Raw genomic sequence first — 26,048 nt, 5'->3', positions numbered from 1 at the left:
TGTAGCTCTGATTTCATGGGTTGGGGTAGGGCTTGAGATTCAGCATTGCTAACAGGCTCCCAGGCGATGGGCAGAGCGCCCTTTGAATAGTAACGGGTTGTATGACTTAGGTACTTCCGTGATATGAGCACTCTACAAACTAGTTTTAATTATGGTCTCATACTTTTTTTTTCATAGTTGCTTTCTTATTAGGTAATACAATTGAGAAGTATCTAGCACAGAGCTTAGTCCACAGTGGGTACTCAGTAACATTTGTTTATTAACGTAAAGTTTCTCCCTTGGATACTGTGCTTACCTTAGAAATGCAGTCGTTTTTGTTCAGTCCTGCGTTTCAGACATGTAGTGCAGGTTCAGCAAATCTAATAAAACTCAAAGAAAAATCTCGGTGCTTTTTAGATCGCTTCTCTTGTCTCATGACTCCTGTTTCTTCCAGTAGGAAAGGAAGTAATGCGCTGTCTAAATATCTGATTGTTGTGTTGCTTTAGGGAAAAACAATTAGACTGCCTTGCCATTTACCAAGTAGATGGAATGAAGGTTTCACTCCATTAACACTCATTCCATGAGTCATTCTAAATTCCTGACAGTATGCCAATAAACCCCAGTTAATTCACCAAAATTGCCGCTGGTAGCATTTTGCCTCTGCAGGTAACCAGCAGCGCTGTAATCACTTACTCCACAAAGGTAATGAGGTTGTATGGTTTTTATTTATGCTACCAATTTGTTTTAATATTGTTATTGTTCCTTTTATAGTAAGGCAGATTGGTCTCTGTCTTAAAGGACTGAGAAAGAAGGGATATTAAGGTTCCCAAACTGAATGTAAGTATTAATATTGAAAATAGTATTATTGTTTTTTGGACTGGCAGTAGTAATTTAGAAGTGTTCTAAAGAGGTTGTATTGATTGAATATATACTTATTTGATTCTTCAAGATTTTTATCAGACTCCAGTTGGCTTCTAACAAAAGGTTTATAAAGATAATGAAATTCCTTCCAGTTCTAAAACACTATAACCTCATGAAATATGACCAAGAGTAATGTATACACAGGACAATTTATACTTGGAAAATGAAGTCTACCAAGTTGTTCCTGAGGTTTTTGCTTGCCACCAAATATAAGACAATATCATTGAAAAGAAAGAAGAGAAAATACAGATACAAAGGTCTGTCCTTCAAGGTAATCTAATAATTCAGTAATAAAAATCTGTCATACAAATTTGGTATGAAATCTCTGCAAATTAGAGAAATCCATTACAACAATCAATCTAATAGAATATCAACATAGCACTGAATTTGTTTTGTAAAGAAATATGCTGTCTGTACCCAAGCCATATTTAAGGATTATTCCATAGTTTATTTGGGTTGAGAAAAACTAATTTGAGTTACTAGATGTTAGATAAGTGTCAGAAGTCCATATTTAACTCATTTAGGCAAAAGGGATATTTAATGGAAGGGTCTTGGGGTAGTAGACACGACTGAAAGAAGAGCAGGACGACCAAGTCACCAGCCGAGCAGGAAGGAATGCAGCGGGGCCTCAGGAACCCTCGAACCAGGAACCAGCTTGTCAGGACTTTGTCTCTCTTTTTGGTTTCTACTTCTTCTGGTGCTGGCTCTATTTTCTCCCACTGCAGACCAGGTTTGTCCACTTGGCAGTTAATAGGGTTGTTGACACCTTACATGGGAGTTCCCCTTTTACAGCTTCTTCTATCAGAGAGACAGACTGACTCTCCCAGATCCATTTTTTAAAAAAAGTTAAGGGAGAACTCTGGTTGGCTGGGTCAGGTGGTTGCTCAGCCTTGGTTGCCAGCTGTGACTAGAAGGTCAGGATCATATAAGAACATGCCACATTTTCCTGTAAGCACGTGGTTGGAGTTGGGAAGGTGGAAATTAATTCCAACACGAGGGAGGAATACATTTGCTAAAAGATGGAGGCCCGTGGCTGGGCAAGGACTCCCAGTGCGTTGGTCCATAAAATAGTTTGGAGTAGCACCCTATCCTTGCTTTAATTCTCCTTGCCCCTCTATTGGTTATAGCAGGTTGGGACTTCTATGCTAGATGTTCTATAGTCCCATCATGTAAGCTGCAGGGGTCTTGCACTATCTACTTCTTGGAAAACAAAACTGCCAGTGTTTCCTGGGCCCTACACTTGTCTGTGTGGTGGGTCTATTACTGCTTTTGTAATTGATTAGCCTGAGTTACAGAAGAGGGAAAGGATAGGCTGACAGATGGTATTTGCAGTAGGTGCAGAAGAAGATTTGAGTGTCTCCTAATACAAGTCCCTTTCCTACTCCTCCCTCCTGTCTGCCCCCACCAGCCAAGGAACACGTGTGGTCCTCACAAGTAGACTGCAAGCCACCCAGGAGGCAAGAACAATAGCATGCATGCCTTTAAATCCTGGGAATCTCTGAATACGGTTCTTACACAGCATGAAAGTGTAACACATATTTGTAGATTTTATGTTAAACCAAGTTTAACCTGTGTAAAAATGTAAGAGATGTAGCTGAGTTACATTGTGATTTTTAAAGTTCCTCCAGTGTGAGCATTTTGCATGCAGTATGCACATTGCTATTGTTTCCAAGTGTAAATAAGAGGGCAGAGTCCTATTTATTGATAATTCTATTATAGATCTATAATAGTTATAGATGTATGATACTCTTATTAAAGACACAGCTACAGCAGTTTTAATTATTCACCCATAATGAATGAACCTGGTCCCTGTTTAAGAAATGCAAGATTTGTATGATTCAAGCATATTCTCTCTTACAGACAGACACTAATGAGTCCTATGAAGGTAATAGACTCTTATCATTGAACCAGAGCCTGAACAAATGTGTTCATTAGTCTTACTTGTCTTCTGATGATAGATAAGTTGAATCTTGAGCTGGACACATGTCCAGATTTGAACTTCTTTAAAACATAGGGGTTATATTTTAAGAGAAAACTTTATAATCAGTAGATTGTTATCATTTGTTGTAGAAAAGAATTTGCTTCTGATGCTTATCATGAAGATTCTCATGGATACTTTGCATTTCTTCCTAAATGGGAATCTTTTTATTATATTTTCCTGATTTTATAATTAGTACATTCTCTTTGTAGGAAATTTAAACAATTCAGAGGTGAATATTAAATTTAATTCAAAACTCCCATAATAATATTCCTCAAAAGAATCACTGTTAACATTTTGATGCATATTTATTTATATGATTTAACAAGCCCTTGTACAGCAATTTGTATACACTAAGCTCTTGTCCATCCACTTTACAATTGTGCTTCATTTACTCCTCTTGACAACCCTATGAGGTAGGTATTATTATTTCCCTATTTACAGAGAAGGAAATGGAGTCTCAGAGGCTTTAATAACTTGCACAAAAGCACATGGCTATAGCAAAGTTGGGATTCCAACACAGACCCTCTGACTCCGGAGTCCCTGCTCTTAGTTATATACCAGGCCTCTATGCATCCTCCCATATCTCCATGACTAAAATTAAAAAAAATATATCCCATGTTTCCAAGTTGACCTGCCTCCTGCAGTCAATTTTTCCTTTAATAGCCTCTTAAAATGGGTGAAGACCCCATCCACGGAAAGTGGGAAGTCCACTGTGCCTTTTCCCCAGTATTTCTGTGGATTCCCAGTGGTGGTGTGTTCTGGGACATTCTTCTGAATCCCACTCCCTCATAGCATCTTGTCCATGCGTTTGCCATCTTGTCTCTTTGTCTCTGGACACCTCCTCAATGTACCAGTAACATAGATAAGGTGGTTATATGTAGAGAACTTTTCCTGAAGATCTGAGGATAAGGAAAATAATTAAAATTAGGAAAAAAATTAACACAATGTTTGAAATGATTGTTCTTAGACCCTGAGGGAAAATTAAAATGTCAAAAATTTAAAAATAGATCCTCTTTGGACACATTCCAACGTCCAATATTACTTTCCTATCTTGTGAGCTGTTTTCTCTCTGACTCCTTCTCTCAATTACGTTTTTCCTTGTTTAATATTCTTAACCCCCACCCCTCCACTTTTTTTGAGGCAGAGTCTCCCTCTCTTGCCCAGGCTGGAGTTCAGTGGTGCGATCTCAGCTCACTGCAACCTCCGTCTCCGGGTTCAAGCGATTCTACTGCCTCAGCCTCCCAAGTAGCTAGAATTACAGGTGCCTGCCAGTACTCCTGGCTTATTTTTGTAGTTTTAATATAGGGGGTTTTGCCATATTGACCAGGCTGGCCTTGAACTCTTGGCCTGAAGTGATCTGCCCTCCTTGGCCTCCCAAAGTGCTGGGATTACAGTAGTGAGCCACCATGCTCAGTCCCCGTTTTACGTATGTTATCACCCCCAAACCCCAGTCCTTTCTTTCTCTATTATACAAAATGACTTAGCTCTACTTCTAGATTTTAAAATCTGTTGTTTTTCCAGTGGTTCTCAATTGGTGGGTGGTGGTGTACGTATGAGTTTACCTTTCAGAGGATATTTTTTTTGTGATAACAAAGAATTATTTAGCTCTAAATGTCAACAGCACTGAGGGTGAAAAACCCCAATCTATAAAAACTGTTTATTTTGCTTTTGGGAACTGTTTTCCTTTACTTGAATGGTGTAATTTTGGGGAAGCCAAAATTACCTAGTAGTCATAGTATATACTGTGTACTATATACATAGTGCCAACATAATACCTACAGAGTAAGCCACAGTAACTGCTCTCTGACTCTTACAGTCAGCACCCACAAGGCTGGGTCCAATTTTGGGGGACTAGGTATGGACATTTGGATCAAGTTGGACCAATCCTCACCTGGGTTGTATTCTACAGATGCCTTCCTGCCTGTGTGGAGGGAGGGAATTGACAGGGCTATTCACTGCAACACCATTTGTGATAGCAAAAGCTCAGTAACAACCCAAGTGCTCATCAATAGGTGACTGATTAAATTACGGTAAAGCCATACAAAGAAATACTATCATGGTAGTTTGTACCAGTACCAGGTTAACTGGGTAAAACTTAGAACTATGTTTCCCAGAATCCTTTCCTGTAGGATTCTAAGTGAGAATTGGCCAAAAGAGGAATTAGTGGGACATTTGGAAGGTGGAAGTGAACAGCACCTGTTACTCTCTTAAAGGCATGGAGATTGGATGGGAGACAAACTCAGAGAGGTGGTTGCTAGCAAGCCCTCACTCTTCTTTGCCCCGTGTTCAACTTCTCCTCCTGACTGGCACCTTGCTAGAGACCCACAGAGGAAACAGCTTCCCATAGATTCCCCCCAGCTTCCCCTTTGTTGAACCGCTTTGTGGCCTGAAGTACTATAGGGGCTTCTCATATCGACTAGCAACTCTTCAGAAATGTCAAATTCTCCCTCCCAGATCTTTACTTCTCCAGCTCCCACTTAGCATTTTGCTAAGATTCTTTTATTAACATACATATAAGTAACATACAATAAAATGCACAGATTTTAAGTGCTCACATTTTTGATAATTATATATACTTGTGTAATATCACCCCTTAAAAAGATATGGAACATTTCCACCCTCTGCCATTTTCCTTGTGCAATTTTCTAGTAAATTACCCTAATTCTGCAACCATGATTTCATTTCTAGCTCCATAGATTCATTTACCTGTATTTGGCTTTCATAGGAATGGAATTATACAATGAGTACTCTTATGAGTCTGGCTTCTTTCATTCAGCATAATGTTTTTGAGATTTGTCCATGTTGTTTTATGTATTAGTAGTTCATACTTTTTATGCTCGAATAATATTCCATTGTATGAATCTACTTTCCTGTTGATGGACATTTAAGTTGTTTCCAGTTTGAGGTTATTATAAATTCCTGTAAGTTTTTTAATACAGCAAAGAGATTGTTGAGATTATGATCATTAGTATTTTAAAGATTGTGCAATCTCTACTTTAATTTTCCTAGAGAACTTTACTTCCTTCTACAAAAAAATCACAAATTAGGTACAAAGTTATGATTTCTGTTTTTTTTTCAGAGCCTTTCCCATAGTTGTGGGAAAGAAGATGGATAAAGTTATTGTTAATCTACGATGAAGGAATGATGCCAAGTTTTTCAAGGCTTCCAGAGTCACGGGAGGAGTCACTTGGCAGATCCAGTAGCAGAAGCCAGGTACCAGTTGGAAGACCACAATGTGTTTGTTCAGACCTGTGGGCCTCCCGGATCCTTAGCAAAAGACCACAAAGACAAGTGTTGAATGCAGCTTTTAAAAGTATGGAAGAGACAGTAAGACAATTCTAAGCGTGGACTAGAATATAATTTAAGATTTCTGTGACACGGTGATAGAACTCTTTCCTAGAATTATGAGAGCTGAACTAATGGCTCCCAGATAATTGAAGCATAATAATTAATCTAGAAAAGTGGCCTCTTCTTTTCTGTGGTTGAACCTAAGTGTAGTTTTTACTTTTAACTAAAACTAGGTCAGTTAAGACCATTGGTGTGTGGTATTTATTGGGAATTTTAAATAAAAATATTTTTGTTCTTTTATAAAATTTAAATATAAATAGATTGTTTTCCCTATAGTATCTAGTGTTAATTAATTGGGCTGACACCATTAATGGCATCAAGAACACATAATTTTGTTTATTATACTAAGAAATTATTCAATTACATAATTGTTTTAATAGGTTAGGTGATCTTATAGATTTTTTTATCTGTTCTTGCAACAGGTCTATTCTGATTTCTTTGTGAGAAAGCTTTTAATGTTTCAAAAATTTTGAGATAGACTTTTGTTAAATTAATCTCATGAAAAATAGTATATATTTTTCAGTAACTGGGGATTTTCATAAAAGCCATTGAAGATATAATGTTAAAAGATCTGCTGTTAAGATAGCTGTTGTCATAAAAATCTGTTGATGAATTTTGAATTTTGACTATTAACTGTCCGTGCTAATCAGATATTCAGAGAACAATAAGCAGCATTTGCTGAATTCATTTTTAAGGAAGTCTCAGTTAATATAACTGATTCTTTTTAAATCTCCTCCTAAAAGAAGGTATTTCTTTGAAATATGCTCTTGCTCAAAGTTTAAGATCTGCAACAACTTATGCTCTCAGAGTCTAGTCTTGAGCAATTTAATATCATTGTGACAGGTATTTATTTACCATTGAAGTAAGAATCATTATTTGCTGACACTTTGTGATTTCTCTTCAAGTAGTCCTATTAGATGTGATAGGAATGAATTAACTGAATTTTAGCATGATGCTCATAACTTTATTTCCCCCGCAGAGGCAGCAAAGCAGTCTTCTTGCATGCTGCACATCTGATTTTTCTCTTCCCAATGCTGTTTTTTTCAGTTTGTGCTTCATTAGTAAAAATATGGGTCTTAATTTAAAACACACTCAGTTCTGAACCCAGAATATTCCGTTAAGTAGATATATTTGAATAGGTCAGTTCTCTTGAAGGATAGTTTTCACCCAAATGCAGTGTCTGTTTAGTATTTTTGTACCACAGAAAAATATGTTTTGAATGTTGTTATTTACCTGTAAGTTCTTTACCCTTAGTTTTTTGCTCTGTCTGCAGATTAAGTGACCAGCCTAAGGCAAGAGCCAGATTTGGAGCTTGGAATATGATAGCCCTTAGGGTGCTTTATTCCCTGAGACAATCCACACTTCTGCCTCAGTAAAGGAATCAATGGAGGGCTCAGCTTTTCCTCTGCAAGAAACCTGCTCTCTGGGACAGTAAGTCATGCCCCCTGTGAAAACATCGAAAAAACCAATTCATCTTTGTTATTGCTTCATGGCATCCTAAGAGTACAGAGGGATAGCCTCTTCGTGAGGAAAGTCAACTGAAGGCAGGCTGCTGTGTAATGCCATGGATCTGATTTTCAGTGGACCACTCTGTATTAATCATGTCATTATACAGAGACCATAAGGCATGAATGACATTGCATGTGTGAAAAAAAAATACGAGTTTTGTGATCTGGCTGAATGGAAAAGTGCTGTGTCCAGCATCACAATATCTTTTCTGACCTCAGCTGAATATTGCAGTCTAAATCACCACACAGTTCAGGTCTTATTTACATATGGTAGCATCTGATACTGTTCATTTACTGTTTGGGTGTTAGTCTTGCCTCTCCCAGAACATATTGAACTCTTTGTGTTGAGGGAGCAAATCATATCATTAGTATCCCTTAGTACGTCTGCTATGGTCTGAATATTTGTGTCTCCTCCCCTACAAATTTATATGTGGAAATTCTATCCCTCAAGGTGATAATATTAGGAGGTGGGGCCTTTTGGGAGGTTATTGGGTTGTGAGGGTAGAATCCTTGTGAATGGGATTAGCAATCTTGTACAATAGGCCCAAGGGAACTCATTCATCCCTTCCACCGTGTGAGGACGTGGTGAGAATGTGCTATCTATGAACCAGGAAGCAGACCATCAGCAGACACTGAATCTGCCAGTCCCTTGACCTTGGACATCCCAGCCTCCAGAACTGTGAGAAATTCCTGTTGTTATAAGCCAGCCCTTTTATAGTATTTTGTGATAGCAGCCTGAATGGACTAAAACAATGTCTAAGACATTTGGCTGATGTAATTGTTGACTAAAAGAACTTTTTTCAAGGATATGGTGCATAATTATATAAATGTCCTTTATTGCCAGCCATACTGACTGTACAACTTATGAAGTATCATTCCGTGATGATTAAGAGCTTGGGTTCTGGAATCTGACTGTAATGTTTCTTCTACTTGCTATCTTTGGAATCTAAGACACATTCCTTAACCTCTTTGGGTCTTAGTTTCCTCATCTGTAAATAAGAATAATAATGGTTACTACCCATAGTGTTGTTATGAGTTTTAGATGAGTTACTATTAGTAAAGCAGAGAACAGTGTCTGGCTCATAAGAAGGGCTTGCTATTGCTATTTTAAGAAATAGTTAAGCCTGTAGGGTCTTGACATCCAGGTTGGCTATAGTTTGTGGGTTCAGGAAACCTGAAGATTCTATTCACAGCTGGACTAGGACCTCTGTGAAGAGTTTTGAATTATGACTCTAGAGCTGGCTCTGGAAAGTTCCCAATTGGTCAGATGAGTACACGTGAGAAATGGAATTGAGTATGAATATAGCCATTTGTGAGAATTTTGGCCTGAGGCTAAGATGAGTTAAATTGATTGACTCAGAAGTCATGGCAGTAGGCCAGCCCTATGTACCAGAAGTTCTGTTATTTCAGCAAGAAATGGTTAAGGAAAATTCAATCAGAGGATCCTGAGGCTCAGTGAAATTCTGAATTCAAAATCTCTTTCAGCAAAGTCACTTACTATTGTAGTAGGTTCCAGTTAGTTGAAGTGTAGTCAACCCCAGCTTTGGTTAAATCATCATGTGGTTCTGAACCACATGGAGCAAATGGTAATGGAGAATGTGGTCACTCATCTCCAAAGATGGCACACAGGGAAGCCTCCTTTCCAGCACTCATACTTGTTTGATCTTCTCCCCATGAATCTAGGATGGTCCTCCCAACTTGCTTTTGCCCCCACACAGTGCTGGGGATGCAGTGCTATATGGCTTCTGAGGCGAGGCCATAAGAAGGCTCACAGATTTTGCCTTTCTTCCTGGAAGGCTCTGGGGGAGGCTAGTCATGAGGCAACAAGTCCAACTCTCTGGAACAGCCATGCTGTGAGGCAGTGGTGTACCAAGGCTGGGGGCAGTGGGAATGGTCCACTTAAAAGTACAGAGATTAAAGGGATGCATTGTCTATAAAGAATTTAAAAAGTATGCTAAAACCAACTAAAAGTTGGTCTTCCTTTTATTATCAGCATGCACAAGCAATTCTTAACAAGGCTCAGTGATAACATATCCCTTCCCATGAGTGGATCAGTCCCATAGCCTCTTCCACCCACCCTGCCTCCTGCGAGCCAGTGCTGTGAAGTCCAAGCTAGCCCTGTGGCAAGGGAGATGTCCGCCCAGTCTCCAGCTGCTCCAGCCATCCCAGCCTAGGCACCAGTCACTTGAGGGAAGAAGCCATCTTGGATGTCCAGCCTAGTCTGGCTTTGAGAAGACTCTAGCTCCTGCTGCCATCTTACTGCAGTTGCATGAAGGATCAAATGTCATAGCCATCCAGCCGAGCCTTGGCAAACTACAGACTGTATGAGGAGTTTTTTAAGGGCATTATGTTTTGGGGGTAGTTTGTTATGCAGCAATTAATAAACAGAAGAGAGAAGAGGCATGCAAGAAGAAGAGAGCCTCTTCTATCTCTTAAAATAGCAACAAGTATCCTTGGCTGTGTGGGGTCTCTAGATATCAGCTTATCTTGATGTTGACAGAGGCCAAAAATACTTGATTTCACTACTGGATGGAAATTATATCTGTGTAGATGTTGCTAAGCAACAAGAGATCAGAAACCTATAAGGAGTGACCATATAATGCAAAGCATTGGGTCAGCCAACTAAGTTCCTCCTGCACTTATTTTTTAGAACCTGCTTATGAAAGAAGCAATGTCCACAATGCGTGGGGGGAGGAAAGTCTCCTGGGACCTTAAAGGAAAGTGTACACTTCATCATAATTTGCCTGCAATGATCAGCAAACTAAAAAGTCAACACATAACCTGAAAAATGGTCACTGTTTGTGATTTAAAAGAAGAGTAAGCTTTAGCAATAAATACTAACAGCACTGGGAACTCTGTCTCATCCTCACATCCTTTGAAAAGGCATTTGTAAGTGTGAAAATCCTTTCCCCTTGAAATACCGCAAAGCTGTAAATATTTATGAAAACATCCAAATCAGTAGGCAGTAATGTCTTTCTGAGCTTTACAAGGGTATTATTAGGTGGTCAGTGAACTTGAGGGTTTTTTTGGAAGTCAGTGGGATCTAAAAACTTTTCCTTTGACTGGTCAGAGAAGCAGGCTGAGAAAGGGGGAATCTTACCGAGGGTTTTGTGAATAGCCTAGTAGCAGGTGCACGTGAAAACACTAGTGGTCAGAATAAAGTCTACACCCCTCAACTGTTCCTCACCAGCAATCATTTTCATTATTTCTGCTCAGTGACCTTTCGTTCCCTCCATTTTTCTCTGATAATTAGATTTCTTAAATTACAAAAGGTAGGGGGAGAAATGGTAAGCTCAATAGAAGACAAACAGGAATTGAATGTATGTATGCATTTATTTTTAATCTGTTTTAGCAAAACCTATATGTACCCACCCCCCCCAACACATATACATCACTGGGCTTTAGAGTCCTTGCTGAGATGTGGGTTTGAGGGAGATAACCACGCGTGGTGAGTTGCAGAGCCTGCCCTCCGCCTGCCAGCGTTGCTGTGGGGAGCGCACTCTCTGTCGAGCACTGCTCTAGCAGACCCACCAAATCCCATGTAAGTGGTCAGAGCACAAATGAGGCTGTCGGTGGGTAGTCCTACCCTATTCATAAGCTCTTTCAGAACAATTTTCATTACTTTTTCTAAATACTGTTTTTGGCAAACACTTGATACTTGAAATAAAAAATGCATGAGTCACCTACTGGGATAGGCACAGTGTGTGGTTCATTGAATTTAGCTAAATTGTGAGTCATCCATCAATAGTCCTCTTGGTGAACATACTTGTAATAATTTCACACATTACAAACAAAAATAGGTATGATTTTCAAGATTCTTGAAGCTGTTTCCCTTGGGGATTCTTTGGATTGTGTTTAGAGTTTTTTGTGTTGCTAGGTGGTGAGAAACTTGTCAGCCTTGTTTTCAGATGGATCCAAGGCTTGTGTCTCTGTCACGTGGTAAAAGAACTTTGGTTTGGGAGGCTCAGGGGCAGAGTACGAAGCTGAGCATCGTGAAGTGGGGGAAACAGGAATTAGTGATTAATATTTGTCCTTGTCAGATCATTGACTTTTAAGATTGATTTTGGCGTCTGAAAAATGTTTGGCTCCACTCTCAGAACACAGTCAGAGCAGCAAGAATATGCACCTGTGCCCCCCACCCCCTTTTTTTCTGATAGGAGAGAGCTGAGCAGGGTGGTTATGTGTCTGTGCACTACTGCCCTCTGTTGGATAGCACTAGAGTTTCTCTGTACCCACACCACGGCTGAATGAGCGCTTCTGGTTGACTGGCAGGTGACCCAGGCAAATATGTCAGTATTAGACTAAGACCAATGAAAAAACAATAGTTGGCCTGTATAAGGTAAGAGAGACTTCTCTCTGGTAGAGAAATAAGAGTGTAGACTTTCTGACCTGTTGGGTTCTTGTGTCTATTCTGGTGGCTGCCAGGGAAGAGGTTGGCATCTGCTGCTGAATGACAGGACAGACTTTGTGATTAAACTGCTAGATCTTTGGCTTTTCAGGAAGTGAAAATAATCACAAGATAAAGTATCCTCACTTGTATTTTTCCCCTTTCATAAGTGCAATAGGGCATAAAAGGGCTTTGGCTTTTGGCTACAACCAGAGGTGAAAGTTTTTATATGGGTATAAAAAGAGAAGTTAAAGCTCTTTGCAAACTATGGCTAAAGTGCCCACGTCAGTAAGATGTATACAGTGACCGAGGACACTGGCTGGGAAGTTTTCTTCGTTTTGGCAGATTCCTCTGCCCTCCTTCACCTTCTCCAAGGTAGTGAGAGTAAGTGTCCAGGCAGGAGCTTTGGGGATCCTGTCCTGCCACTATTGGCTGAGTAACTTGGGAAAGTTGTCTGACTCTTGGACCACATTTTTTTCTCACGTGTAAAATGAGGCATTTGAAATAGATGCTATCTCAGAGATGCAATAAATTATCTTTTGTTCCTAGATGATAATGTAAGCACAAAGAACAACACTATTTAAAGATCACACACATACCCTCTCAAACACATCATCTGCCTTTGGGAAAGCAACGTGTTCACTGTGATAATTCAGCACCAGGACCTGAGGTGGTGGGAACAGCTTTGGCTGGTTTGCTGCTCTCCAGGGAGCTCCTGTGCCGGCCTCATTGGACAAGCATCCCTGCCCTGTGGCGCAGAGTCTCCAGGACCAGCAGATGGCGCACTTGCACAGTCCACACATTTTCCAGGTTCTCAAGGTAAATGGTACTGATTAACATCCAGAAATAACACCCACTGATGTTTGAACAAATTGCAGCGTTTTCCAGGCCACTAAAACCATGGCACTTTGTGAGCTGGAACATTTGCTAATATTTAAAATGGTTAGAAAGATTGTTAATCTATAATACTTTCGAGTGTTAACAGCCTCTTTCACCCACGCATCAAAAAGCCCTTAATAAATTGGCCTTCTTTTTTCAGGTAGGGAAATTAGGGCAGAGGGTCAATTGGCTAAGATCACAGCAGAACTAGTCCAAATAATTCAGACCATACACCTTGGTGATCTTTTAGAATTGCCTTTCCTCTTGCCCTTCCTTTCTTTAATGCCCACTTCTCTTGGTTGTGGAGAGGAATGTGCGTGTTGACTGGGGATGTGGAAGAGGAATTGACATCTTCTGCACTTTGGGGCATTGCCACCTGCCATGGTCATCATAACTCCTGATCGCCACAACCTATATTCGGAATACCTGTGATCATAAGAACTGGCATTTACTGATTACTTACTTTGAGCCAGGCATTGTTCTAAGCACTTCTCACACATTAATCATTTAATCTTTCCAGCAGCCCAGAAAGGAGGCAGAGAGAGTAAGTAAATTACCTAGAATAACAGATCTTTGCATTTCTCTAGGCTCTAAAAGCAACAATGACTTCCATCTATTTTTTAGTGGTAATCACTCTTTCACCCCAGATATTTCCAGCTAATAGATCATTGACTGATTTTTACTTTAATATTTAAATTGAGAAATTTATTGGAGCTTTGGTGATATCATGTAAGTAAGCCTTGGTTATAGTAGCTTGTAATGCTATTATTAGTGTAGAAGATTTCCTTTCACAACCTTGTGCTTAGAAGGAGTGATTCACTAGAAATGGAAATAAGATGTAAATGAAATGGGAAGCTTGGCAATTTAATCACTCAAGTAATATATATATTTTCAAAGTGCTCACTTAATCCATTAGTCACAAAACAGCATTAGAGATATGTTGGGTGGTTTCACTCCAACAACGTTTATTTGTTTCAAAAACATACATAGTGCTTACTGCATACCAGGCACAAATATTAGTTCACTTAATTCTCCTCACAACTATGATAAGCCCCTTTTACAGATGAGGAAATCAAGGTAAGAGAGGTAAGAAACGTAGCTAGTAAGTGGCAGATCATGATTTACACCAGCCCCTAGCTTTGGATCCATGCTCATAACTACTAGGTTGTGCTACCCCTATCAGTAGCAAGCAGGTATGCTGGCAGGATATAGAGTAATTTAACCAGGGTCAAAGACAGAAACAAACAGTTATAGTGTTGATTTCCTCCTAACAACAATCCTTATATAGCAAATAATTTCTTTCTTTCTCTCTCTCTCTCTCTCTTTTTTTTTTTTTGGAGACAGAGTCTCACTCCATCAGCCAGGCTAGAGTGCAGTGGCACGATCTCGGCTCACTGCAGCCTCCACCTCCTGGGTTCAAGCGATTCTCATGCCTCAGCCTCCTGAGTAGCTGGGACCACAGGTGCATGCTGCCATGCCTGGCTAATTTTTGTATTTTTAGTAGAGATGGGGTTTTGCTATGTTGGCCAGGCTGGTCTCAAACTCCTGGCCACAAGTGATCCACCTGCCTTGGCCTCCCACAGTGCTGGGATTATAGGTGTGAGCCACTGTGCCTGGCCATTATATAGCAAATAATTTCTAAAATAAAAAGTGAGACGAAAAATAGCTAAGTTAGCTGCTAGCCTTGATAAAGGAGAATAGAAATTTTAAAGAACAAGAAACTATAGGAAGACCTACGGATGTTTTGTTTGTTTTTGAGACAGAGTCTCACTCTGTCTCCCAGGCTGGAGTGCAGTGGCATGATCTCAGCTCACTGCAACTCTGCCTTCCGGGTTGAAGTGATTCTCATGTCTCAGCCTCCTGAGTAACTGGGACTACAGGCGTGCATCACCATGCCCAGCTAATTTTTGTATTTTAAGTAGAGATTTTTGTATTTTAAGTCATGTTGGCCAGGCTGGTCTCAAACTCCTGGCCTAAAGTTATCTGCCTGCCTCAGCCTTCCAAAGTGCTGGGATTACAGGGGTGAGCCATTGCACCTGGCCTGTTTTTTAAAATGGGTATTGATGTTTGTGATACTTAGAATAATAATTAGTTCATCATTTTTACTGAAGACTAAGCAAAAGGAAATTGCGTGGCATCACAGTTGTGTGTGAGTGAACATCTGTTTTTTTCCTCCTTCCCCTTTCTGTAATGATGTCATCCTTCACGGCACCTTTCCCAGGAGAAAAACCTTCTCCATTTATAAAGTGCATGGGAGTCAGCTGGGGATCTCATTGAACTCTGGATTCTGATTTGGTGGGTCTGGGATGCAGCTCCAGATTCTGCATTTCTCACCAGCTACTAATGCTGCTGATGTGAGGCCTGCTGGGAGTGGCAGGACTCCTTCCCTTCCTCATCCTGCTTGGGTGTGGGGTTGCCAAAGACAGTACCTTCCATATCACATTCCTTCTACCTTCTGCATAGGAGTGGTTGTCATGTGATCCAGATTTGACTAGATATGATTCCTATCTGGAATTTGGTTCTCCTGCTCCCAACTTATACACCTGGGAGAAGCCTGGCTTCAGGAGGAGGCAAGGAAGTCAATTCATTGAGAGCTGCAGAAAGAGGAAAGGAGAAGGGGGAGAGAGAACAAGGATGACTAGATGATGTACTTTGAATTCTGGAGGCCAGCTCTATCCAGGAACACAAGCCAATAAAGTCCCTTTATGCTCAAGCTAATTTGTATCGTTTCTGCTTCTTGCAATTAAAAGGGTTCTGCCTAATACAGAAGTAATTTAGATTTGATATAAAGGAGAATTCTTTACTGTAGCAGGAGGGTGCTTTGCAACTGTTGCTAAAGACCATTGGGAACAGAACAGATACTGAGGTTATTTTGGGGAGACTTGCAAGAATAATAATAAAATATTTAATAATTAGCATGGCATGGATGCTGACCAGTCAAAACAGACACCAGCCACAGTGACGTTCTGGGAACGCCAGCCTTGGTCACCTGGATGCCATTTGTAGTAGGTACAAGATCTGTAGTATTTTTGTGTTGCGAATGATATGCCTGGATTCTTTAGTCATATTTTGCTAAAGAGGCTTTCATTAATGCTTTACACGATATAATGTTTTCTTACTTTCTTTTTTAATAAATTATAAACTTCCATTTTGCCCCAATATTTTTATACAGGGTTAATTTATTGTCATGTCAGGTGATCATCTTCATGGTTTTTTAGAATAATCTTCAGAATGTTCTCCTATAAAATTAATTTAAATATCCCTAGCCTTTACTTAAATAGAACGATCTTATATTATTCTAAATGTATTAAGTAGATAACTGATTAATATTACAAAAATGAATACCTGTAATCTTTAGGAATTCTAGAATATTAGATGAAGTCGAGAGTGATATTACAATTTGATTTAAACACACTAAAAATATACCAGAAGAAGCCAGAGTCAGTTTCCAGGAGTTACAACTATGGTGGATTCTATCTTTAAAATATGCTGTTATGAAGAGAAGTGGGCTAAAAGGCACAAACATACAGTAAGATAGAAGGAATAAATTCAATGTTTGATAGCAGAGTAGGATGATTATGCTTAACAAACATGTATTGTACGCAGGTGACGGACACCCTAAATACCCTGAGTCACTCAGTACCCATTATGTGTAACAAAATGTCTGATGTACCCCACAAATTTGTGCAAATAAAAAAATAACATACTCTATTAATCTCACCAGGAGTAAAATAACTTTTTGTGGGTTGTGGATTGGTGGACAAGGGGAATAATGGTGATAGAAAAATCCTGGAGACGCTTAGGCCCAGCCACTCTTTTAATGCTTTCTCTGCTTACTTAAAGGTGGGAGCATTGCATTAGAAACCCAGAGATCTGGCTTTTAGTGTGACACCTCCCTGAATTCCACTCTGCACCCCCACCTCACCTTCTCAGTTCCCCCTTCCCCCACCTGCCCTCAAGCCGCAGTCTTTTGTTGTAGAACAGCAACAACAGAGGGAAGAAGCTCTTTCTAGGAATAAGATGCTATATGTTATTCTTAAAGGGAATATGCAAGCTCATGACCAGAGGTTAAGATTCTCCAGGAAAGAGTCAAAAGGCCTTGATACAAGAAAGCAGGATTCCAGAGCAGCCTGGCATTGTTCCAGTCTGAAGTATGGGGTGGTTCCAAAATTGGGGACTGTGGAAATATATTACAGGGATCTGTGGCTCTAGAACACACAGCAGACACTGTGAATGCACTGAATAAATATCTCCCATGTATTGCGCTACTGTTTTCTAATCTATGGAAGTGCCGTTTAAATGATCAAATTACAGTTATTAAAAGTGGAAATGAATTCATAGTAGCTTTCTCTTATATTTTTCCTTAAAGACCTAAGATCTAAAATATGAAATGCTAAGTCTAGATCATATGGCAGTCTCCTCCTTTAAAAGTTTAAGCATGTTAAAAAAAATAAGTCCATGAAATTTTATAGGTAACTTGGATTTAAAAAAAAATGAAAACTGAAATTCTTTCAGCAGTGAATGTGTGTGTTTTTTTAATTCCCTGGATTGATCAGAGGGTGCTCTCTCTCTATCCTTAGGACTGTGAAGAATTACCTAGAGGCAAGACAAGAGCTCATTAATTAAATATTTCCGCGCTGGACACTCATCTGCCTGACAGTTCTCTCATTATGTGCCCCTGAGAGGGGGAGTAGTTGTCAGCAGCTGATGTAAAATAATTTTCTCACTGTTATAACTGCATGAGCAAAGCCTTGATAGCAGTTCTTCATGTCTATTAGGTAAATCATTTGAGGGAAAAATGGTTTTGCACTGAAGGGAAAGTCAAAACATTTCATGCAAAATCTTAAATAACTTGTTTTTTAAAATAAGAAAAAAATGAACTTTCTCTAACTATAAGTATCTTTTGTTTGTGCCCCAGGGATCCCTCTACCTTTGCTGTCTCTTTCCTCAGGTATATTTCTCTATTTATTCATATAGAGAGTATTCTATATGCCCTGATGTGCTATATCAGAAATACCAAGCATGACTCATTCAGTTATCCTCACTGAATATTATAAATTTGGCACTCTTTATGGCCTTGTTGGTGGGCAGGATCTCTGGGTACTCTTTCCGTATTCTTTTGCTTGATAGAGATGAGCATATTTAAAATCCAAATCTATGTCTATGATCTATATCTGCCTGCAGCTAACCCCATTGAAAATTTTGCTTTGTGATTTCTTTTTATTAGGTTGGTGCAAAAATAATTGCAGGTTTTACAACCTCTAGTTATCTGGTCAATTATTCGGGTTCCAACTAATCACATCCTATTTCTGTAGTTGATTTAAATGCAGCAAAAGAAGGCACATCTTGAAATGTAAAAAGTCAACAAAGATCTACCTCCAGAAAAGCACTGGATTCATAGTTTTACAAACCGATTCCTTAAAACTTCAATGAAGGAGATACTGTTTTAAATATTTCAAAGCTTCACAATGCATTTTATAATCACTCTGATGCTCAAAGAAAACAACATGTAAAACTTCCATACAAAGATGCCTTGGTGCCCTGCCCACATCCCATGGGGCAAGGGTGGGTTCTGACTTCACCACAGCCAGTCTGTTATTTCTTCTGTCTCAGACTTCCCCAAGCCCGGGGAGCTTGCTCAGCCTGCATGCGGGAGCAGCCCAGGAGTGCGGGGGATTTAGTGTCCCCAAAGAGAACTATCAGCCACCGGGGTTAAAACTCAATAAGGAGGCATTCCGGTATGCATGGTACACAGTTCCTCTGAGGATCCCCAAGGGGAATGGAGCCCCAGTTACCCTCAGTAGTAATAGCTCATCAATGTACCCTTTATTGTCTTTTCCTCTGTCTCTGTCTCATCTCTCCACTCCCTCACTTCAAGTACATTACTGTACTAATGTCCCTATATCAGGCTCTGCTTTTATGGGGGATCCTAAACTAGGACTGGAGGAAGACAAGTTTACTGAAAAAAGTAACTGCTGTCAACAACTAGTATTCAAGGCACGGGTTTCCAGCAGTCAGGGCATCATGCCGCAGAGGCTCCTACTTTAAGAGTCAGCTGCTGGACAGAATCCAGGAACCTCAGCTGCCATCCCACTGTTGCTGCTGCTGTTGGCTACCACTGCTTTTGGTATTACTGTCGCCGCTGCATCAAGTTTAGACTGTCCTTGTAGCTGCTGCCACTATCAGATATACCATCAGAAACCAGAAATAGGAAGAGGATGGCTTCTTCCATCCTCCAGTCTTCCAGTCTTCTCCCAGTGCCTTCCATTGGCAGAACATACTGGAAGCTAGTCGGAAGAGTGTCTGGAAGATGCAGTTTTCAGTGTTCCTGTCTCCTTACCATATATATCAAAGCACAAACTTTTGTGAATGAGGCCTTAGAGCAAAATGATTGGCTATATAAAACCTATAACCAAAATTGTACGTAACTGAAATTCTAGCTTTTTAAAAGTCAGGGACAAGCCAAAGATTCAGGTTATCCCAACTCTTTTTTTTAAGTTCAGGGGTACATGTATAGGTTTGTTATATAGGTAAACTCATGTCGTGGGGGTTTGTTGTACAGATTATTTCATCACCCAGGTATTAAGCATAGTACCCATTAGTTATTTTTCCTGATCCTCTCCCTCCTCCCACCCTCCACCCTCCAGTAGGCCCCAGTGTGTGTTGTTTCCATCTATATGTCCCTGTGTTCTCATTATTTAGCTCTTATAAGTGAGAACATGCAGTATTTGGTTTTCTGTTCCTGCATTATTTTGCTAAGGATAATCAACTTAGGTTGATTCTATGTCTTTGCTATTATGAATAGTGCTGCAACGAACATACATGTGCATATGTCTTTATGATACAAAGATTTATATTCCTTTGGGTGTATACCCAGTAATGGGATTGCTGGGTCAAATTGTAGTTCCAGTTTTAGGTCTTTGAGGAGTAGCTACACTATCTCCACAACAGTCGAACTAATTTACACTCCCACTAACAGTGTATAAGCGTTCCCTTTTCTCTGCAACCTCGCCAGCACATGTTATTTTTTGACTTTTTAACAATAGCCATTTGGACTGTTGTAAAATACTATCTCATTGTGGTTTTGATTTGTATTTCTCTAATGATCAGTGATGTTGAGCTTTTTTTCATATGCTTGTTGGCTACATGTATATCTTCTTTTGAAAAGTGTCTGTTCATTTCCTTTGCCCACTTTTTAATGGTTTTTTTTTTTCTTGTAAATTTGTTTAAGGTCCTTCTAGATGCTAGATAGTGTGTAGTTTGCAAAAATTTTCTCTCATTCTGTAGACAGTTCTTATTTTTTTGAGGTATATTGATATCTAGTTCACATACCATACATTCATGGATAATGTGCAACCACAATCAATTTTAGACATCACCTCAAAAAGAAGCTTTGTACCTTCCATCCCACCTCCCTCCCCTGCCACATTCCTCCCTCTCCCCCACCCTTAAGCAACCATTAATCTATTTTCTGTCTCCATAGATTTCTTTATTCTGGATTTCAGTATAAAAGTAATCATACAATATTTGGTCTTTTGTGACTGGCTTCTTTCACTTAATGTTTGCAAGGTTCAGCCATGATTGTAGTATTTATCAGCACTTCATTATTTTTTATGGCTGAATAATATTACATTGTAGGATTATACCATGTTTCACAATGTTTAACATTTTCCTTTAAGTTGTTTAAAGTTTAGTTTAAAAAGAAGCACGAATCTTGGGAAATTAAAGGTAAAATTGTCCCTATTTTCTGATTATAGAATTGTGTGCTTGAAAAGTCAAAAGGATTAAGGAAAAATGATTATAACTAGAGCATTCTGCATGGTGACTTTCCTGTATGCCAAACAGTTAGCAAACATTTTGAAAACTACTTCATTTATATCTATAAAAGCTTCTATACTTATGAACAAAAAGAAGATGCAATGTACAGGCTACACACACGCGCGCACACACACACACACACGTCTTCTCAGAGACATGCAACTTCTATAACTCAGAAGCCAACATGTTCCTGGAGTAAAGACATATTGTAAATTTAGTGTAAATTAATTTATAAATATGGCACTTTCGTATCAAAATCCTAATAACATTTAGGATTTTGTTTCTAACTTTGTAGAATGATTCTTAAGATTACCTGAAAGAAAAAAATGATGGGAATATATGAGTAAAATTTTGAAAAAGAAAAGCAGCAAAGTGAGACTATATTATTAGATATTTAATGTATTATAAATTAAAAATAAATAACAGCTTGTTTCCATAGCAAGAATAATAAGTAAAATGTAATACGAAACTCAGAAGCAGAGTTTAGTATGTATAAGACATTTGTATGTGATAAAAGTGTAATTACAACTCATCATCATTATTATTAACTCATCAATTATTATGGGACACCTGACTAGTGATTTTCAACTCTGTAGTCATCAAAGTTCCTAGTTGCAGACAACAAAACACATTTTAATAAATTACCTTCTGCCTAAAATTAGCTAAAGTTATTAGGTAGCCTTCAGAATCTCCAGGACAACTGGAAGAAAGTAACTGCCAACCTAGAATTCTTTACTCAGCAAAAGTATCCTTCAAAGAGAAGGTGGAATGAAAATATTTTCAGACAAAAACCTGAGAGAATTGTTCACAAACAGGCTTTACTAAAAATAAAGTACCAGAGGGAGGTCTTTAGGTAAAAGCAAAATGATTCCAGATAGAAACACAGAAGCACAGGAATAAATGAAGAGTAGTTGAAGAGGCAAATAGAACAAATATAAATGAATGTTTGCTATATAAACAAACAAAGGGCTCATGAGGTTTAAAATGTGTGTACAATGAAAATAATAAGGTGGTGGTCAGGGGGAAATGGAGTTAAAGTATGCTAAGGACCCTAACATTGTCTGGGGAATAATAAAATAATTAGTTTGTACTCTAAAAAAAAAAAGTCAAGAATGCATGCTGTCAAGGAGGGTAACAACTAAAAGAATAGTAAAATAATATATAATTAACAAGTTAATAGAGGGGAAGATGGAACAACAATATACGTAATTCATTAAAGACAAGAAGAAGAGAAAAAGTAACATAAAACAAGTTGAAGAAATGGTAAGTAAAACAGGAAAACAAACAAGTTGGTAAATATAAACCCAAATTTATCTGCAAGTACATTCAATATTAATAAACTAAATTCTCCAATTTAAAAAGAAAAGTTGCCAAACCATATTAAAAATGAACTCTGCCCAATTATATTATACTTAGAAGAGATACATCTTGAATGTAAATACAAAGGAGGATTGAAAGTTAAAAGAAGGCTGGGCATGGTGGCTCATGCCTGTAATCCCAGCACTTTGGGAGGCTGAAGCGGGCAGATCACAAGATCAAGAGATCAAGACCTTCCTGAGTCCGAGTGAAGGGGAACATCACACACCAGGGCCTATCATGGGGAGGGGGAAGGGGGGAGGGATTGCATTGGGAGTTAGACCTGATGTAAATGACGAGTTGATGGGTGCAGCACACCAACATGGCACAAGTATACATATGTAACAAACCTGCACATTATGCACATGTACCCTACAACTTAAAGTATAATAATAATAAAAAAAAAAAAAAAAAAGAGAAAAAAAAAAAAAAAAAAAAGAGATCAAGACCATCCTGGCCAACATGGTGAAACCCTGTCTCTACTAAAAATACAAAAATTAGCCAAGCATAGTGTCACATGCCTGGAGTCCCAGCTACTTGGGAGGCGGAGGTTGCAGTGAGCCGAGGTCGTACCATTGCACTCCAGCCTGGGCAACAGAGCGAGACGCCGTCTCAAAGTAAATAAAAATAAATAAATAAATAAATAAAACAAATACCATAGAAAACCTAAGCAAAAGGAGTTATTCTGATATCAACCAAAAACAAACATTACTATCAATGAAAAAAAGACATTTTAAAATGATAAAGGGTCAAAGAACCCTCAAATAAAGTGATTATAAAATTGTGTGCATCTAATAACCTAGGTCCCAAATATAGGAAGCAAAATTTTTAGAACTAAATGAGAAATAGAATCATAGTGAGAAACTCCAGAATCATAGTGAGAAACTCCAAAACATGTCCATCAGTAATTGATAGAACTAAAAGACGAACCTCACAAAACTCTAAGTATATAGAAGATTTATTAATATGATTAATGAAACTAACAAAATCAATGTTATCCACAGATAGAATACTGTAACCAGCAACTGCGGAGCATGGAATATCATCAATATTGCACATATGCAGAGCCATATAGCATTTCTTGACACATTTGACAAGAAAAAAATTTACAGATATGTTCTTAGGCCTCAGTGCAGTTAAGCTAGATAACAACAGAGCGATGAGAACAAAATGCCCAAATCTTTGGAAATACACTACTTAATTACACAAGGGTCAAAGAAGACAGTACAATGAAAACTAGAAAATATTTTCAACTGAATGATAATGAAAATATGATATAGCACAACTTATTGTAGAATATAACTAAAACCATGTAGAAAGGAAAAGTTTTAGCCTTAAAATGCTTACACTATTTCACTGAAAAAGTCATGATCAAAGTATTCATTTTAAAGAAATTAGAAATGCTACAGAAAATTGGGCCCAGAGAATGTAAAAAAAAGGAAAAAAATGAAGATGAAAACAGAAATTAAAGAAGTAAAAAACAAACATACAATAGAATAAAAATGCCAAATTTGATTATTTGAAAAGATTAACAAATCGATAAGCTTCTAGCAAGACTGATCAGGGAAAGAAAGAGTGAAGGCACAAAATAACTAATATCAGAAATGAAAAAGGGGACATCACTGCAGATTCTACAAAATTAATAAGAAAATAAGATGATTTACAAAGAACTTTATGTGAATAATTTTGAAGATGTAGATAAAATGGACAAAGTGCTGGAAAATAACAGCTTAGCAAAAATAATACAACAAGATATGGAAAATCTGAGTAGTCTGATAGCCATTAAAATAAGTTGAATATCTTCCCAAATGGAAATCTCTAAGCCTAGATGCTCAAACCTTCATTTAAAAAAGCATCATTCTTAAATTATCCCAGAGAGTAGAAAAAAAGTAATTATTCTTAACGTGTTTTATAAGGCCAACATAACCTTCATACCCAAACGTAACAAAGACATTGTAAGAAAGTACACCCAATCTTTCTGTGAAGTAAGATGCAAAAATTCTAAATAAAACATTTGCAAATCAAATCTATTGATTTATAAAACAATATCTATATCTCAATCAAGTTACTTTTACACCAAAGTTGCTTTAATATTAAAAATATTAAGGTAACTTATAACATGAAAGAATAAAGAAAAAATATGATTATTTTAGAAGATACAGAACAAACATTTGACAAAATTCAATGATTGTTAAGAAAACTTAGGAATAGAAGTAACTTCTTTAATCTGAAAATATATGTCTTCAAAAGACAAAAAATTAGCGAGGTGTGGTGGTACACACCTGTGGTCCCAGCTACTCGGGAGGCTGAGGCAGGAGGAGAATCACTTGAACTTGGGAGGTGGGGGTTGCAGTGAGCTGAGATCATGCTACTGCACTCCAGCCTAGACAACAGAGCTAGACTCCATCTCAAAAAAAAAAAAAAAAAAAAAAAACCAAAAAAAACCCTATAGCAACTTCATACATATTGGTGAAATATTGAAAGCTTTCTCTTTGATATCAGGAATGAGACAGACTGCTTTCATCACTACTATTCAACACTTTCTGGGAATCCTCGACAGAGAAAAAGGCAAATAAAATAAAAGTTATAAAAATTAAAAATAAATAAAAATAAATAAACCAACATAAATCTTTCATTATTTGCAAATGGCATGATTATGTGTGTAGAAAATCCAAACAAATCTGCAGAAAAACTGTTAGAAGTAATGAGTGAATCTAGAAAGGACCTTATATATGATGTCAATATAAAACGCAGTAAACAATTGGAAAATAAAGTTTTTAAAATAACACAATATCATCAAAAACATTAGATAACTAGAAGAAAAATCTAGCAAAAGATGTGTAAGTCTTCTCTATAAAACATTATAAAAACTATAAAACTAAGTGAAGAGATATGCCATTTTTATGTATTGGAAAAGTTAATTTTTTTTTTTTTTTTTTTGATGAGTCAGAGAGTCTTGCTCTGTCACCGAGGCTGGAATGCAGTGGCTCAATCTTGGCTCACTGCAACCTCTGCCCCCAAGGTTCAAGTGTTTCTCAAGCCTCAGACTCCCAAGTAGCTACGATTACAGAGGCGCCCGCTACTACGCCCAGCAATATTTTGTTTTTAGTAGAGATGAGGTTTCACCATGTTAGGCTGGTCTCGAACTCCAGATCTCAAGTGATCCACCCACCTTGGCCTCCCAAAGTGCTAGGATTATAGGCATGAGCCACCATACCTGGCCTGGAAAACTAAATATTGTAAAGATGTAAATTCTTCCAAATTTATCTATGTAGGTTCAGCGTGATTTCAAATAAAGTTGCAGTAGACAGTATTTATACCAAAACTAGGTGACATGGTGTGTGAGGGATGGAGATGTGCCACCCAGGGAAGGCTTGCTGCCTAGCTGCAAGGATCTGTTAGCTACTTCAGGAGCTGTCTCAGCTGCACAGAGCTGCCTTCCTGGGATCATACCTTCCCAGGGCAGCCCACATGCAATGATGGAATGAGGTGAAGTATAAACTCCTGGCAATTTTGGCACAATATGGGAGAATTCTGACAGCATTCAGTAGTCAGGTTCTGGGAGAGGATTGAAATTGGGAAGGGGCACCTGGAGGAGCTCCAGTACTGGCAGGCAAAGTTCTATTTCTTTTTTTTTTTTTTCCCCGCTCTTCATAAACATAATTTTAATTGCAACATAACAGTCTCTCTAAAAATTCTTTCCTTCCTTCCTTCCTTCCTTCCTTCCTTCCTTCCTTCCTTCCTTCCTTCCTTCCTTCCTTCCTTCCTTCCTTCCTTCCTTCCAACAATTTCAATCTTTATTTTAGATTCAGGGGATACATGTGCAGGTTTGTTACCTGGGTATATTGCATTATGCTGAGGTTTGGAGTAC

The 26,048-nt window shown here is 38.4% G+C and overlaps 1 long non-coding RNA gene across 7 annotated transcripts in view; it reads left to right on the top strand.

Annotated features, from left to right (window-relative positions):
- LOC103886190 overlaps nucleotides 1-26,048 on the top strand; it is a 206,121-nt gene that overhangs the window by 102,717 nt on the left and 77,356 nt on the right. For 3 of the 7 annotated variants that reach the window (XR_004184947.1, XR_004184946.1, XR_004184948.1), the window contains 3 exons: nucleotides 5,961-6,094; nucleotides 7,503-7,660; nucleotides 12,674-12,943. This is a non-coding gene — a long non-coding RNA (uncharacterized LOC103886190). Of the gene's footprint in view, nucleotides 1-5,960; nucleotides 6,209-7,502; nucleotides 7,661-12,673; nucleotides 12,944-17,583; nucleotides 19,586-26,048 lie in introns of those variants that run through there. The other 4 variants (XR_004184949.1, XR_004184950.1, XR_004184951.1 and 1 more) reach the window with 4 other exon arrangements.

Source organism: Papio anubis, chromosome 7, assembly GCF_008728515.1.
Source record: "Papio anubis isolate 15944 chromosome 7, Panubis1.0, whole genome shotgun sequence".
Lineage (NCBI taxonomy): Eukaryota > Metazoa > Chordata > Mammalia > Primates > Cercopithecidae > Papio > Papio anubis.
Note: the sequence above shows the minus strand (reverse complement) of the source record. Positions and strands in the feature narration are given on the sequence as shown.